Here is an 18,785-nt window from a genome sequence, read left to right on the forward strand (position 1 = left end):
CGAGCTGGTCATGGGTGCACCTCAGCCACGCTCAAGGTCCTAAACGATATCATAACCGCCATCGATAAAAGACAGTACTGTGCAGCCGTCTTCATCGACCTGGCCAAGGCTTTCGACTCTGTCAATCACCATATTCTTATCGGCAGACTCAACAGTCTTGGTTTCTCTAATGACTGCCTCGCCTGGTTCACTAACTATTTCTCAGATAGAGTTCAGTGTGCCAAATCAGAGGGCCTGTTGTCCGGACCTCTGGCAGTCTCTATTGGGGTGCCACAGGGTTCAATTCTCGGGCCAACTCTTTTCTCTGTATATATCAACGATGTCACTCTTGCTGCGGGTGATTATTTGATCCACCTCTATGCAGACGACACCATTCTGTATACTTCTGACCCTTCTTTGGACACTGTGTTAACAAACCTCCAAACGAGCTTCAATGCCATACAACACTCCTTCCGTGGCCTCCAACTGCTCTTAAATGCTAGTAAAACTAAATGCATGCTCTTCAACCGATTGCTGCCCGCACCCGCCCGACTAGCATCACTACTCTGGACGGTTCTGACTTAGGTATTTATAGTTGTCCACATATTCTAGGTGTCTGGCTAGACTGTAAACTCTCCTTCCAGACTCACATTAAGCATCTCCAATCCAAAATTAAATCTAGAATCGGCTTCCTATTTCGCAACAAAGCCTCCTTCACTCATGCTGCCAAACATACCCTCGTAAAATTGGCTATCCTACCGATCCTTGACTTTGGCGATGTCATTAACAAAATAGCCTCCAACACTCTACTCAGCAAATTGGATGCAGTCTATCACAGTGCCATCTGTTTTGTCACCAAAGCCCCATATACTACCCACCACTGAGACCTGTATTCTCTCGTTGGCTGGTCCTCGCTACATATTCGTCACCAAACCCACTGGCTCCAGGTCATCTTTGCTAGGTAAAGCTCCGCCTTATCTCAGCTCACTGGTCACCCACCCGTAGCATACGCTCCAGCAGGTATATTTCACTGGTCATCCCCAAAGCCAACACCTACTTTGCCATCTTTCCTTCCAGTTCTCTGCTGCCAATGACTGGAACGAATTGCAAAAATCACTGAAGTTGGAGACTTATAACTCCCTCACTAACTTTAAGCATCAGCTGTCAGAGCAGCTTACCGATCGCTGCAGCTGTACACAGCCCATCTGTAAATAGCCCAACCAACCAACTACCTACCTACCTCATCCCCATATTTGTTTTTGTTTTCTGCTCTTTCGCACACCAGTCTTTCTCCTTGCACATCCTCATCTGCACATCTATCACTCCAGTGTTAATTGCTAAATTGTAATTACTTCGCCACTATGGCCTATTTATTGTCTTACCTCCTTACTTCATTTGCACACACTGTATACAGATTTTTATATTGTGTTAGTGACTGTACGTTTGTTTATCCCATGTGTAACTCTGTGTTGTTGTTTTTGTCGCACTGCTTTGCTTTATCTTGGCCAGGTCGCAGTTGTACATGAGAACTTGTTCTCAACTGGCCTACCTAGTTAAATAAAGGGGAAATCAAAAAATCAAAATATAAAATCTATAGGGCTCTAACACTCAAACTCTATCAGGCTACTATCTATAGGGCTCTAACACTCAAGCCCTATCAGGCTACTATCTATAGGGCTCTAACACTCAAGCCCTATCAGGCTACTATCTATAGGGCTCTAACCCTCAAGCCCTATCAGGCTACTATCTATAGGGCTCTAACACTCAAGCCCTATCAGGCTACTATGCATGATTCTGTGCTGTGGATTTCACAATGATAGTCTCTGGATGGTCAGATAACCGGACATCTATTAAATTACTGACTTTATGCCCTTATTGTTGCCTTGGTAGAGTAAAACGCTGCCTGTGCTTACTAATGGACTCACTTGTGCCTTGATCATTTTAAATCTCGATGAGATGTCAGATTGCTGTGGGGATTGTGCACATGGCTCACTATGGTGTCCTTTAATGTTCTAATGAATCATTATGACAAGGCAAAAGGGCAAATCTTCAAATAATGGAGTGTTGCATAGACCACTTCCCGTCAGTGTCAGTGAGAAACCTTTTCCCGATTTGGATCGTGTCTTGAAAGACAACCAGAATCATCTGCATAAGATTTAACTGCTCTAATGACAATGTCCAAGTAAAGAAAAATGAGAAAGGAAGTGAATTTCTCTGGGTGAATATAAGTGCCCTTGGGCCTTGATTTGGGATTTGGACTGATAAGAGCCAATGTAATTCTGTGAATAGCTTTCCTCAATTATAATATTCACATAAGAGAGGGGACACGTTATCAAGTGAGAGGTTGACATTATTCCTCTGGATACATTCTCACTGGGCACAGACATCAGTTCCATTGTCCAGTATTTATTGATAATTGATAGCTACCATTGTCAACTAATGTGAATTATATGAAATAAGCATTTAGGCATGTCATAGAAATTTGGTTTAAATTTGAACGATAACAACTGTTAAATTGTCAATATAAGTATACATATTKGGAATGCTTTCTTTCTTTATAAAGGGTACATATTTGAATATTGTACATGTAAATAACAATATATGGCATCTAATTTACATGAGAAAAAAATGGTTCTTATATCTTAATGAATCCTCTCCTACGAACGGCCATTTTTTTTTGTGTCTAATTTTAAAGAAACTATGCCCTCTTCAAATCACATGATAGCTTTAGAGTGCCTGTAAACTCATATTTATGCACTTAGTCCTATTACTAATCTATTATTTTAGCAAGCTTATCTGCATCATAAAGTAAAGGAAACTTCATGCATTATTCCTCCATTGTCACTACCTAGCACAAATCATACATTATGCTGTGTGGTTGGGGGAAATTCCCAAAATCGAATTTCAATTGAAAGCATATTGCTCAAGTACAAGTGAGCTGAGAGCAGTTGCGAATGACTAATTTCTGTTGTGGTTATGTTACTGCTATCATGCTGCACATTGTACCATTTACCACTTGACAGTGATGCAGCCCACGCAAAACAATCGAAGTCCACCCACTCACACAAAAAACACAACACATCTTTCCCTATCTTGCAGGTGCCAGATAGACATCCACAGAACAGAAACCTACATGTGTACACACACACACACACACACACACACACACACAGAAACCTACATGTGTACACGGACACACACACTTCTATCTTTCCCTGACAGCTACTCATTTAAAGTATTCACACCATCCATATTTGAGCTGTACATATAAAGACTCCCATAAAACAATGGGACATTCTATTTGTCAAATCCCTATTTCTTAATGGGAATTCAAAATATTATTGAAAAGAGACAGAAAATTAACCAAACTATAGCACATAAGAGATTAGGGAAAATTTAGAGAGGGGTTTAAGAAGATAACCCTTTTTGTTTTTCTTCGATGCCAGAACCCTTTGACCTTCTGCAGGGATGAGCCACCCTCTTTTCTGTGAACTTCCTGAAGATTCTAATCCTGTTAGTCCTGCTGTTCTGAGGAGGCACATGAGGTAATTCAGAGGTTCAGTTGTCCAATATGGGATGATTGCTGCCGTGCAACACATTACCTCTGCCTGGATCACACTATTACAATGTACATTAAAGTCAGATTTATCAAAGCATCCAATCATATGTCCCTGCACTATTTAAAAAAAAATCACATTTGAGATAATATTCTGACTAATTAGACTAATTATGTTTCCTGTGTCATTTTTGATTATATTAAAGAAAGGGTGCTTGAATTCTGATTGAATGTGTCACAAAAACCTAAAGCATCATTATCCTGCCCCATGTATTACTGACTCAACGTACAGTAGGCTAATGATCTCCTACCTGACTTGAACCCTGGTTTATGAGATATTMATCTTCACTGGGGTAGAAGTTTAGTTGTTGCAATGTAAAACCCACAGAGCAGCCTCTCTAACAGAGAGAAACGGTCATAAATCAGCACAGACAATCTAAAAAAGAATGAGGACACTTATCACCATGCTTCAGGTAACCAATGGCAACCCGAGATGTGCATCAGCCCCACTCTCCTGTGGCTCAAAATAGAAAATTAATGAATTGAGTGATTACAGAAAGGCCCAAATTGGCCCCATACTTTTAACTTCAGACTTGTACAATGCCCAGTCTCTGAAGCATAGCAGTGCCTATCTACATCACAACACATGCATTTCCTTTTCATCCTTTAATTTGCATAAAACATTTATGTAGCATGAGATCATGATGGTGCTTTTCAATGGCCAATATGTATTTGCATTGCTTTTAAAATCTCACGGCAGCTTGTGTCTTCATTTGTTCTTGATGATTCATGCTTATTCACTTCAACAGCATGATTCATTTTGCAGACATTAGAAAATAATGTAATATTATTTGGATTCCAACAAAACTTGTTACATCTTTTTCATACAATGTGAAGTGTATTCTGTAAAATCAAATGAAATAACCTTGTATTGGGGTGAGAAGTAATTAAAATATTATTGATCTCCGACTGATATTTCTCATGAAGGCCCTTGGATTGATAAAATATAATTTCTGCCTGAGCCACTAATGAGAATGTGAGCTATCTGTACAGTATCAATGTTTGAATAGTGAGGTCCAGCTGCTATGGAGGACCATCAGAGGGGCTGCTTCCCCAGCAGGTAGGCTAGTAGTGTCAGCTAGCCATGAACATGTCCCTCTGTGGAAGGAGGATGGCCTGGAATACGCCTTTGATATATGCGCTTGTCACTGTCCTAATGACGAATCCATCTGTGCGGAGTCCAGCGCAGGGATTGGAGGAGGAGATGGGCTCATATTTCAACTATTTAGGTTCATGTCCTCGCTCTCTTCCTCCCCCCCATGTAGCTCATCTCTGCCTGTGCTTATGTAACCGATGTGAAATGGCTAGCTAGTTAGCGGTGGTGCTCGCTAATAGCGTTTCAATCGGTGACGTCACTCGCTCTGAGACCTTGAAGTAGTTGTTCCCCTTGCTCAGCAAGGGCCGCAGCTTTTGTGTCGCAATGGGTAAYGATGCTTCGAGGGTGGCTGTTGACGAATGTGTGCAGAGGGTCCCTGGTTTGAGCCCAGGTAGGGGCGAGGAGAGGGACGGAAGCTATACTGCTACATTGGTGCCGAACCGGATCACTGGTTGCTGCGATGGAGCCATTGCTCATACAACTAGGCCAMAACAGAATAATCCTAGTGTAAATGAGTGTCTCAATACAATGTTGACTACATTATACAACAAAACAATGGCATAAATGGACACCAACTCCAAAATGTGATGAAAAGTCCTTTGAATGTCTATTTATCCTTATGGCCAAGGAAGAATAATGTGCCTCTTGGTTGATATATTTACCTGCTGTAACGACAGTCATATTCGTTCTCCTCCTCAGACGAGGAGGAGCATGGGTCGGACCAACACGCAGCGAGGTATGTAGACATAAATGATTTATTTAATGAAGACGAACACGAAAAAACACTTGCATAAACTACAAAACAACAAACGACGTTAAACAGACCTGAACTTGTGAACATAAAAAACAATGAACGCACGAACAGGAAGGAAAGAACGAAATGAATGAATGAATGAATGAATGAATGAATGAATGAATGAATGAATGAATGAATGAATAAATGAACAAACTAGACGAGACAGTACCGTGTGGTGCAATAAACACAGACACAGCGACAATCACCCACAAACAAACAGTGAGAACAGCCTACCTTAAATATGGTTCTCAATCAGAGGAACGTCAAACACCTGCCTCTAATTGAGAACCATATCAGGCACATTAAACCCAACATAGAAACACATAACATAGAAATGCCCACCCACACTCACGCCCTGACCGACTAACACATACAAAACAACAGAAAACAGGTCAGGAACGTGACACCTGCATTATATCCACGTATTTGATTGGGGCACGTGACTACCACCTACAGTGCCACGGGTGGTATTTATTGTTGTGCATACCACGGCTTGGTAAATCGACTTTATCATGTAAATTCACCTGAAAGAATTTTGAAGTGCTTGCCGTTGGGAGTTTTTTGGGGGGGGGTTACAGAGGATGTGACAAACTAATGCCAGAGTTGAGGACAATGTTTCCAACACTCAATTTGTCCGAGGACACCAATCTAACCAGCACAGATACGCAAATGCAAAATTGGCATAATGTCAGTTTTAGCAGCGATGATAACGTTGGGGAATATTGCAGTTATTATGGTGATTTCTTCATCGGTGTCCGGCTGGTCAAGGAACTCTCGATACTTTTTATTCTCACTCACCGGTGCTGATTCGGCGTTTGGACTGATCATCACGCCCTTGAATCTGTGCGTCAGTCTTGCGAAAGACTACAGTGAAGGCCCAGACTCCCTCTGTCACATTGTGGCTTTCTTCAACGCRACGATCTATTCAATTTGCATGTACACACTGAATACAATAAGTCTAGAAAGATACATTGCAGTGTTTTACCCGCTGAAATGCTAATCACTAATGACAAGGAGAAGAATTCTGCTTCTGATCGCCTTTGCATGGTGTTTTCCTCCATTTTTACTTACGTGCCCATATATTTTCCTAACGGGACAATTGAGGTCCACTTTTCTACAGCGTCACTGGTTTGCAATCCATCGTACATTAACGTTGACATGCCTCCTCTTCTTTCCTTGTTCAATCATCATGACTTGCGCAAACCTGCGCCTTTGGTTTGCTGCAATGAGACAGCGAGTAAAGATGCGCCCACAACACCTTCACAACACCTGGGTCGTCACAACAGACCCGTAGCATCCAGGGTACTTGTCCCTGTGATGACTGTGTACTACACATGTTGGACGCCGTGCATAGCGGTAATTATCTATAATGGTGAGTAGGCCTATAGAAATAACCAGTTGGTTTACAACTTGTTGATGGAACATCTCAAATTAAGACAGGTTGCATGTTTTTCCCAAAGTCATTCACCACCCTTCTAAACGAGCTCAGGAAAACGCCCGTAACAAATGTTGGCTACAAGGCTGTAAAGTTGAAATGTCAATGTGCTGGGTGTAAGATGACTGGGGTAGGCTACTGAATCAGACTGATACCGGCAGCTTCTGGTATACAGCCTGAAACTAAGCAGTGTAAAAAGCAATAATCTTGAATAAAATTACATTTACTATACTGGTTGTCAGTATAGTTGGTCATTCAGTGGGTGAACTTCTGAGACAAATTATACACAGGAAAGTGTTATTTACCGGACTTTTTAGACCTCTGCTGAAATATATATCACCTGGCACATGCGGAAAACCATGTAAACACGTGCAAGACGGGTTAGTATGCATGCATCGACGTGCATATCCTTATGCACGTGACTTGGGTCAGGAGCAAACACATCTTGATTGTCCCACAGTTTGAAGTCTGTAATAATACTTGTCTGTGGATAGTTTCGATAGTTCACATTTTATTCAACGTTCGTGATAGACAATGGATGTTTGGTTCTTTGTAAATGTGTTTGCCTAAAGGCCCCGCATCCTAGGTTCTGTTTGCTAACACTAACTCGGCTAGGAGATCTTAGTCGTGCAATTTCACATATAACTATGTTTGGTGCAGTATTTCTCAAGTGAATAAATGTGCATGAAAACTAATCGTCTCTCGTTGAATGACAACAAACTCTTGATTGAAGAATCCYGTCCATAGTTCCCACTCCTGCTACAAGTAGTACTGTTGACAATCACTGAAGGGGCGTATACTTCGACTGACTATGCTTGTGCAAAGTCGGTTTTATTTCATAGCCTATGCTGTCCCTTTCTATGTATTTTTCTCTGTTCTCTCTCCCACCAGCCATCTCGGGCAACATAGTTACGGAGTGGATTGAGTTTGTGGTGGTGTGGCTGCCAACCGTTTCCTCAACTGCATTTTCTACTTCTGGATCACCCACAGCTTCCATAGAAAKTTCTGCCTGCTCTYCCAGTGGCTGTGTCTGTGTGCCCAGATTTGGCCAAGGCCCTGGGCTGCACAGCCAGCTCACAGACTGTAGTCTGGGACAATAACAACACCCTCCAGGAGCGCTGCTCCAGTGTGTTGTCAACCTGCACCCTGGCCAGTGACACCCCCTTCTGARGGATTAGGCTTCTCATAGACATGGTACTCACTCACATTATTCAATGATACATCTGGTAAGTTTCAACGCCAAACACCTGAAGGACATTTAAGAGAGCTGCTTGTATTGAGATTGTGGTATCAGGTTATATTTAAAAACAAAGTGTGGCAAGGAGACATGGGAGTGCTGTCAGGCCATAGTTTGGTGTTTGACAGGGCTTTGAAACATCAATCTTCCTCACCATCACTATGCATTTCAAGTTATTTTGAATCTTATTTTTTGTTGAACTCAAACATAATTCTTTTAAATTTTATTCATCCCCAATTGACAGTATTTGGTCCTGTTTTTTTTTGTTTTGAGATTTATTTTTTGTTTTACATTTTACTGTCACACCGTGTTGTCAGAATTTCATGTACCACATTTTTAGTTTAGTTATTTTTTTAGTTGGTAAATCCACCAGAATGTAGCCCTCGTCCAGCCATGTCTCCTGCCACCTTGTTTGTATTTGCATTATTAGTATTTTACATGGTGCTACAATTTGATCTGCAGGTTGTCTACAGACCGTCAATATATTGCACTTAAATGTCCCCAAAAATTTTTTTGATTGAAATTGATATTTAGCCATCAAACAATAAAATGTGTTAGGTGAACTTCACAAGGAAATATTTACATTACAAGTGCTTTKATGGTCTTCAGGCCATCTACTCTGTACACCTATATCTTGTATATCAAAGGCCCGGTGTACAGTATACGTAGCAGCCTTGCAAGGTAAACCTTTAAGTCATTGAATTTCATCTCCTGAGAAAGGTAATTAAACGGCTCCAGTGTATAAAGGTCACCACCACACTCATGTCTGTCGGCGTTACCCTTTCCCTCTCTTTGACTTAGCTTCTCATATCACCAGGGTCACCTCCCAATTCATGGTCCCTTTAAAAAAAAAAAAAGTGGTTAAGACTATGCAAAACCATCACTGTCCTACTGTAATCTCTTGAGATTCGTGATGTGGAATGTATGGTGTTTGGCCAAAATCTGAAAATATAGTCCATATTTATTATGAAACTTGCTAAACTCTATTGGTGCTTTCAAATGTGAAAATAAGTACTTGRTCTTTGACTAATGATATGTTTAATTTGTATTTTGTGAATAGTTGAGTGACTTTGTCGTGTACATAAAATAATTTTATATTGTTTATAAATCAGTGAAAATCCCCCAAAATGTTAGTGACAGGGAAATAAAGCATAATGCCTTTGCGTTAATTAGTMATTTAGTGTGGCATGGAAAAGGAGAGGCAGATTTGAGAAGCTGCCTACATGGAAATTAAGCTCTGCAAGAGGCTTCACTGAATATCACTTATTTCCCACACCGTATTTATTCCAATTTGAGGCCAAGTCAGACACCCCATGGTTTCAGACAGGTTTCTGGGCCTTGGCTCAGGAGATCCAGTCGTAGGTGGTGGGCCGACACATTGTATCTGCTTTAATTTGAGATGATTCGTCTCTGCTGAGGGAGGAGCTGTTTTTTTACACAGTGTATATTTCTTTTTTCTGAACACATTTCTGTTTGTTGGCAATATCCTATTGAACGAATTGCAAAAATCTCTGAAGCTGGAGTCTTAAATGTCCCTCTCTAACTTTAAGCATCAGGTGTCTGAGCAGCTTACCGATCACTGTACCTGTACACAGCCAATCTGTAAATAACACATCCGACTACCTCATCCCCATATTATTACTTACCCTCTTGCTCTTTTGCACCCCAGTATCTCTACGTGCACATCATCATCTGCACATCTATCCCTCCAGTATTAATTCTAAATTGTAATTATTTTTGCCTCTAGGGCCTATTTATTGCCTACCTCCCTACTCTTCTACATTTGCACACACTGTACATAAATAGAAAATGTTTGTTTATGTGTAACTCTGTTGTTTTTGTTGCACTGCTTTGCTTTATCTTGGCCAGGTCACAGTTGTAAATGAGAACTTGTTCTCAACTGGCCTACCTGGTTAAATAAAGGTGAAATAAAAAATAATAATAAAAAAAGCATAAGCACAGCTGGTGACACCTCGAGAGAGGGATCTCAGTCTGACAAAAGGTAAAGTATTTATTTATTTATGGTATCTATTTAGTTATAGAAACGTGATACCATCAATGCAATCTGTAAAATAACTCCCAACTTTACTTAAAACGTAGGAACCTTAGAAATGTAGCAAGCTAGATACAGACCTTTTGCTAGCTGGCAGGAGCAGATGGCTTTATCACTAGCATGTCATTCTGGGACAGGGAGCTTTAGCTATAATTATTCCAAGTATTGTAAAGCTAATACAGTCATCGAGACAGAACTCACTAATTTCATTCATGCTGACAAATAAGAACTGCCATATTATCCCTGTCAATAGACCTAGTTGGAGTAGGATGCAGACTACCCTGCCTTTATTCTCGTAGCCTAGTTATTTWAATTTTAAGACTGTCAAGATGTTCATTTCTACAATCCTTTGCAGCTGTGATTTCTTTGATTCAATCTTGTATCACGTTTGTCTCCCACAATCTATTCAGCTCTCCTCTCCTGTGTCCTGCTCACAGAGATCAACTAAGTGCTGCTCAGCTGATTCACTCACCTGTGTGGAGAACCATTCTACTGCAGTTTGAACTATTCCTGTCTTCACTATTAAACATTGAGACCMCATATGCATTTGTCTGTGGATTTTGTTAAGGCTACACAGTCTAGTGTATTTTAGAGTTGACAAGCACCAACTACAGATACACATGCTTGTTAGAATAAATTCAATATAGAATCAGTTTTGTTGAGTTGAAAATAGATAACATATTTTACTATTGTAATATGCAGTGGGGAGAATTCTATTGTCCCTGTCAGGAGCCCAGGCTTTTGCCATAGATGGTTGAGTTCTCGTCTCTGAACCACACGATCTTAAGATTGCATTGTGCTAAGGCACTTCTCTACAGTGGTGACCGAGGTGTGATTCTTTTAGAACACCTATGGGGCCTTGGCACATGATTGCTCCTAGAGAGAGAGGGGAATACTGAAGCATGTGTTGAGTTCTACTGTCTCCATCAGAGGCTCAGGCATAGATTGTAAAAGCTCTAATTTCTGGACTGCAACATTGTAAGAGTGTATCCCCCCGTGACACCTCTCTCTATATATATGTAGGTTACATTTGATTTAGATACTTCAAATATTGCCTGWGACACCTTTGCTGTTTGTCTCCGTACTCAGTAATGGTGAAACACAATGTGATGTTTCAATGTATATGCGTGAAGTGTACGCCTCACTCAGTCATAGTTTAGTAGTAGAATAATGGTTTGGCAAGAATTTGACACCGTGAACTTTTAGAAGGTTAGTAGGAAAGTTAGGTTAATCATTTAAACCACCTACATCTATTTACATTCACTGAACGTTTAGTATTTGGAAACTCAAACATTCATATCCCAACTGCTTTTTCTATAGTTCTGCAGACTATCATTCGCCATACCTTATATTCTAATGCATCCAACATGACATTTGAGAACTCCTGGTTTAGGAATCAAACTGGTCATCTTATTACAGAGCACATTATATACATTTTGCTCAGCTGTTTTTAGAGATTGTATTGCAAGGTATATGTGTAGGATATACCGTGTTGGCTAATATGAATATGYAGCTGTATTATTTAAACCTCCATTTTTGCATACGGTGCCTATAGAAACTCTACATCCCTTTGGATTTTTTCWAATTGTATTGTTTTACAAAGTATGATTAAAATGGATTTCATTGTCGTTTTATTGTCAGCTATGTACACAAAATACTCTGCGGAAGAAAAATTCCATTCGATTTTTAAAAAAGATTAATGAAAAATAACACAGTAAGTCAATACAATACATGAGTCAATACAGGTTAAAAAAACTCTGGTAAGTATCAGATGAGCTTTGCACACCTGTATTGTGCAATATTTGCCAATTTTTGTTATTTTTCAAATTCTTTAATCTCTGTCAAGGTGTTGGGGATCATGGGTAGACAACAATTTTCTAGTCTTGTTGTGGATTTTCAAGCAGATTTTAAGTTAAAACTGTAACTTGGCCACTCAAGAGGTACAATCACTGTCTTTTTGGTAAGCAACTCCAGTGTAGATTTGGCTTTGTCCTGCTTAAAGGTGAATTCCTCACCCAGTGTCTGTGTAAAGCAGACTGAAGCAGGTTTTCCTCTAGGATTTAGCCTTTGCTTAGCTCCATTCCGTTTCTTTTCATCCTGAAAAACTCCCCAGTCTTTGCCAATGTCAAGCATTTCCATACCCTGATGCAGCCACCACGGTGCTTGAAAATAAGTAGGCAGTTACTCAGTGATGTGTTGTGCTGGATTTGCCACAAACATAAGGCTTTGCATTTAGGCCAAAAAGTGTATTCCTTTGCTGTGTTTTTTTTGCAGTATTACCTTAGTGCCTTGTTGCATACATATGCATGTTTTATATATTTTCTATTCTTCTTTTCACTCTGTCATTTATTGTGGAGTCACTACAATGTTGTTGGTCCATCCTCCATTTTCTCCCATCACAGCAATTGAACTCTGGAGCTGTTTTAAAATCACTAATGGGCTCATGTTGACATCCGTAAGCAGTTTCCTTCTTGTCACGCCGTCAGTTCAGAACGACGACTGCGTCTTTGATGTGTCTGGGTGGTTTAATACATCACCCACAGCATACTTATTAACTTGATCATGCTTAAAGATATATTCAATGTCATTTTTTATTGTTACCCATCTACCAATCACTGCCCTTTGTATGTAAAACCTATGCAACAATTATATTTTAGTTATTTAAATTTTGTGATAAAAAAAATAATCTTTGACATGATGGAATATTTTGTGTAGATCAATGACAAAGAAAATACAATTAAATATACAGTATTTCAATCCCACAAAATGTGAAAAAAAGTTCAAGGGGTGTAGACTTTCTATAGGGACAGTACATGAGACACACATTTTTCTATCAACATGCTTTTATTTTGGTTGATATGCAAATTATATGATTTAATGTTTCTTTAAGCCTGCAGCTACTTACTTGACATGAGACACCTAACCATGCCAACACATGATTAAACATTTGAATTCACTGACAGAGAGAGTGCTAATGAAGCAATAGCTTCCTGGAAATATGGAGATCTGTTTCCTTTCAGAGAAGCAGCACTGTGTCCTTCTAAGGACGACGAAGTTGTAGCCTATTTCTCAGAACTGTAATATGGAGTGATTTTTAATGGGAAGGATCGGATTGTTTGAACCAAAAATCTGGCGAGCTTTTTCTTGTCAATAATAAAGGTGGACTAGACCAAGTCAGAATAACTGTGCACTACCCACTGATGTATTCATTTATTGGCACTATTTCGGAATCAGAAATCTAGACGTTGAACTTCTGTAGTTGTGCTCTGCTGTGAAGTCCATACTCTTTATGTCACCCTTTCATATCTCTCCAATTATCTTGAATGAACAATTAAGACACATGAATAACATAATGGCAAATATGTGGATTAAAGGTTCTTTATCTATTCCTTTTCTTCTCCTGTTTTTCCGACATTATCATGTCTGCTAAGATCCTATTACAGCCTCACTCATCAATCAAGCATTCACATTTATTTATAAAGCCCTTCTTAAATCAGCTGATGTCACAAAGTGCTGTACAGAAACCCAGCCTAAAACCCCAAACAGCAAGGAATGCAGGTGTAGAAGCACGGTGGCTAGGAAAAACTCCCTAGAAAGACAATAACCTAGGAAGAAACCTAGAGAGGAAGCAGGCTATGAGGGGTGGCCAGTCCTCTTCTGGCTGTGCCGGTTGGAGATTATAACAGAACATGGCCAGAACATGTTCAAATGTTCATAGATGACCAGCAGGGTCAAATAATAATAATCACAGTGGTTGTAGTGGGTGCAACAGGTCAGCACCTCAGGCGTAAATGTCAGTTGGCTTTTCATAGCCGATCATTCAGAGTATCTCCGCTCCTGCTGTCTCTAGAGAGTTGAAAACAGCAGGTCTGGGACACGGCAGCATGTCCGCAGGCAGAACAGTTGAAACTGGAGCAGCAGCATGACCAGGTGTACTGGGGACAGCAAGGAGTCATCAGGCCAGGTAGTCCTGAGGCATGGGCCTAGGGCTCAGGTCCTCTGAGAGAAAGAGAGAGAGAATTAGAGAGAGCATACTTAAATTCACACAGGACACCGGATAAAACAGGAGAAATACTCCATATATAACAGACTGACCCCAGCCCCCCGACACAAACTATTGCTGGAAGCTGAGAAAGGAGGGGTCGGAAGACACTGTGGCCCCGTCCGACGATACCCCTGGACAGGGCCAAACAGGCAGGATATACAGTTGAAGTCGGAAGTTTACATACACTGAGGTTGGAGTCATTAAAATTTGTTTTTCAACCACTCCACAAATTTCTTGTTAACAAACTATAGTTTTGGCAAGTTGGTTAGGACATCTACTTTGTGCATGACAYAARTAATTTTTCCAACAATTGTTTATAGACAGATTATTTCACTTATAATTCACTGTATCACAATTCCAGTGGGTCAGAAGTTTACATACACTAAGTTGACTGTGTCTTTCAACAGCTTGGAAAATTCAAGAAAATGTCATGGCTTTAGAAGCTTCTGATTGACATCATTTGAGTCAATTGGAGGCAATTGAGGCTAATTGACATCATTTGAGTCAATTGGAGGTGTACTTGTGGATGTATTTCAAGGCCTACCTTCAAACTCAATGCCTCTTTTCTTGACATCATGGGAAAATCTAAAGAAATCAGCCAAGACCTCAGAAAAAAATTGTAGACCTCCACAAGCCTGGTTCATCCTTGGGAGCAATTTCCAAACACCTGAAGGTACCATGTTCATCTGTACAAACAATAGTACGCAAGTATAAACACCATGGGACCACGCAGCCGTCATACCACTCAGGAAGGAGACGCGTTCTGTCTCCTAGAGATGAATGTACTTTGGTGCGAAAAGTGCAAATCAATCCCAGAACAACATCAAAGGACCTTGTGAAGATGCTGGAGGAAACDGGTACAAAAGTATCTATATCCACAGTAAAACGAGTCCTATATCGACAAAACCTGAAAGGCTGCTCAGCAAGGAAGAAGCCACTGCTCCAAACCCGCTATAAAAAAGCCTATACTACAGTTTGCAACTGCACATTGGGACAAAGATTGTACTTTTCGGAAAAATTTCCTTTGGTCTGATGAAACAAAAATAGAACTGTTTGGCCATAATGACCATCATTATGTTTGGAGGAAAAAGGGGGAGGCTTGCAAGCCGAAGAACACCATCCCAACTGTGAAGCACGGGGGTGGCAGCATCATGTTGTGGGGGTGCTTTGCTGCAGGAGGGACTGGTGCACTTCACAAAGTAGATGGCATTATGAGGGAGGAAAATTATGTCGATATATTGAAGCAACATCTCAAGACATCAGTCAGGAAGTTAAAGCTTGGTTGCAAATGGGTTTTCCAAATGGACAATGACCACAAGCATACTTCCAAAGTTGTGGCAAAATGGCTTAAGGACAACAAAGTCAAGGTATTGGAGTGGCCATCACAAAGCCCTGACCTCAATCCTATAGAAATTCTGTGGTTAGAACTGAAAAAGTGTGTGCGAGCAAGGAGGCCTACAAACCTGACTCAGTTACACCAGCTCTGTCGGGAGGAATAGGACCTGTCTCTTATACACATCTAGATGTGTATAAGAGACAGGTTAAGGGGTGGCTCCAAATGTTGCTCACTCTGCAGTCGCTCCACTCCCACCAATGTTCCTTCTGTTATCGAGGTGTCTAACACGGGCCCCCTGGGATGTGGTGACAGCTCGAGAGATAACTCAGACCCCTCCCCAAAGATATTCCCTGGTTGTAGATGCAAACAGCCTATCTGCTGGAGATTAGGTGAACGTGTTATTTTGGAATAAGTGCATTTGAAGGACTAAAAGAATGTCCTCCTGTTTATGGGAGGTTTAATTTTACTCAACATTAGAGTAGATATTTTCAGGGGAGATCCTTCATATAAGAGGTTGATGAGACTACCATTCTTACATACTTCTTCATATCATGCCATACAGATGTAGGATCTTCATTTGTGGAAGGCTACCTGAAACGTTTGACCCAAGTTAAACAATTTAAAGGCAATGCTACCAAATACTAATTGAGTGTATGTAAACTTCTGACCCACTGGGAATGTGATGAAAGAAATAAAATATGAAATAAATCATTCTCTCTGCTATTATCCTGACATTTCACATTCTTAAAATAAAGTGGTGATCCTAAATGTGACAGTGAATTTTTACTAGGATTAAATATCAGGAATTGTGAAAAACTGAGTTTAAATGTATTTGGCTGAGGTGTATGTAAACTTCCAACTTCAACTGTAACCCCACCCACTTTGCCAAAGCACAGCCTCCATAGTAGAGGGATATCTTCAACCACCAACATGTAAGGCTAATTTCTACGCCAAACTTAGTGATGTAAAAAAACACATGACAACTCAAAAACATACTCAAAAGGCAAAGCCTTATAACAGTTCCACCCAAAACAAGCTGCCATTTATGGTTAAAAAAATTGTAAGTGTTTCTAAGTACCTGGGGGTTGTGATAAGATACTTTAGTGACACCAAGCAGACAATTGTATCAACATTTCTGGGGMTTGTTGAGTTGGAGGGTGGAGATGCCAAATCTATATAGCCCGTGCTGTTGTGGCTTTCCTCGAAGTGTTGTCTTAAAAAAGAGAAACTCCTGGGGATAGGGACTGACAATGCCTCTGTTATGACGGGGATTAACAATGGGGTCCATAAAGTGCTCAAGGCGGAGTATGGCCTCAAATATCTGGTTCTATTTCGTTGTGTGTGCCACTCTCTGCAGCTTGCTCATTTGTAGTTCTAAACATATTTAGGGTGTTTTTTTACTCACTTTTTGTCTCTCCTACGACATTATTCCTCTCTCCTACAGCGTCCGTCACAATTACATGCACATGGCCAATTATGCAAATTAGGGGGTGACGTCATTTAGCGACTTCTAGCGACTTTTAGGACAGCTAATAGCTACTTTCCTTACTGAGGAGTTGGCAACACTGGCGCTCTAGCCAACAGCTTGCAGATACAGTGCAGGTAGGCTCTGTGGGTAGGTTCGTCTATAGTACATGATGAGATTATTATGGATAAGTGTGAGAATAATCATCATGTCACCAGAATAAGACCATCAACATTTATTGCAAAGGAGCATCAAGCTCATACCGTGCACTTTCACCACCCTGTGAAGTTCATCATCATTTATTTAATCTGTAGCCTAATAAACTGCTGGGAAGAGCACACGCCATGTCGACATTTATAAAATGTACAGAAACTTCCTGTTTCCATCACAGCTGTTGGGATTTTTTTTTATACGGTATGACTACTTGCATAAAAACTGTGGATGGAAACATGGTTTGTGATATACACAAAATGATCGCTTCCCTCGACAAGGATTGATCAACTTCACGTTTTTCAGCTTCGACCCATCAGTCTAGACTCTAGTCCATTACCCTCTCAGTCTACAAAGGCTGCATTTAGACAGGCAGCCCAATTTTATATTTTTTTCCACTAATTGGTCTTTTGACCAATCACAATAGATCTTTTTGACATCAGATATTTTTCAGAGCTTTTTCAAAGACCAATTAGTGAAAAATATATCAGAAATGGGCTGCCTGTCTAAATGCAGCCAGACATCACCTCTGCCTGCACTTTTGTGATTATTCWAAATGTTCACAAAGAGAGGTGTCAGAAACATTGCAATTAAAAACATCAGTTTACTTAGCAGGGACAGCTCGTGCAAACACTATCCTCCCCCTCTAATTTCCTCTTTGATAAGCTTCACATGGCTGTGGCATGAGCCTGTTGTCTGTCAGAGCTGTGGAGGAGAGCACAGCTGCATGCTTATAGCGCCTTTTGTCGTAAAGACGTTCAGGCTGCTGACGGCAGGGTAGGAGGTGCCAGCTTGTCAGACAGTGTGGTTGGGTCTCTGTGATGTTATGGAATGACACACGGGCAGTCAGCCATACAGCGGGGGGCTATTTTGTCAGGGAAAGGTCTGATGTACTCAACAAACAACAACCATTTACAGATACATTTTTCCTCCAGCTAGTATCCATGGATATGAAGTGTGTCACCACTTCTGAATTCAACCTATTCAGTTTTATTGAACAGTGGCGTGCTAGTTTTGTCACAAAATTGGGCTAATGTTAATTAATTGCAAAATGTTGCATATGGTTGCATGCAGTACTGAGTAACATTGCACAGTGTTGAAAGATTAAATCAAGCCCTGGGTATACTGTAAGTAAGTAGAACATTTTGATTAAGCAGATAAGAAAGTAGCAGCTGCCAGTAACATGGATTTACTTTAGGAGTAATTCTTAAGCAACCCCACACATCCTGATGATGATCCCTCCCTGAGCACCTGCTGTGCTGTTCAGCACAGTGCAGCCTCCGCTTATTATGGGATGTGAAGGGGAGCACCATCAAAGCAGTGCAGAGGCTGGCAGATTAAAACTATAGCCATTTCACTGCTTCTGAAATGGGCAAAGGAGGAGCAGATAAAGCAGCAGGGCCTGAACATAATGCTCTTACTGTAGTGAGATTAGATCTATTTCACAGGACGGCTCCCACACCACTCAGGGTTACCCTCCGGTGATCATCCTTACAGGCCCTTCACACTGCTACTTT

General features: G+C 40.7%; 1 pseudogene; it reads left to right on the forward strand.

Moving 5' to 3' along the window:
* The first annotated feature begins 5,950 nt into the window (after nt 1–5,950).
* LOC111974430 (QRFP-like peptide receptor) lies at nt 5,951–9,670 on the forward strand (annotated as a pseudogene).
* Nucleotides 9,671–18,785: the final 9,115 nt, after the last annotated feature.

The sequence above is a fragment of the Salvelinus sp. IW2-2015 genome, linkage group LG15 (assembly GCF_002910315.2).
Source record: "Salvelinus sp. IW2-2015 linkage group LG15, ASM291031v2, whole genome shotgun sequence".
In the NCBI taxonomy this organism is placed as follows: Eukaryota; Metazoa; Chordata; class Actinopteri; order Salmoniformes; family Salmonidae; genus Salvelinus; species Salvelinus sp. IW2-2015.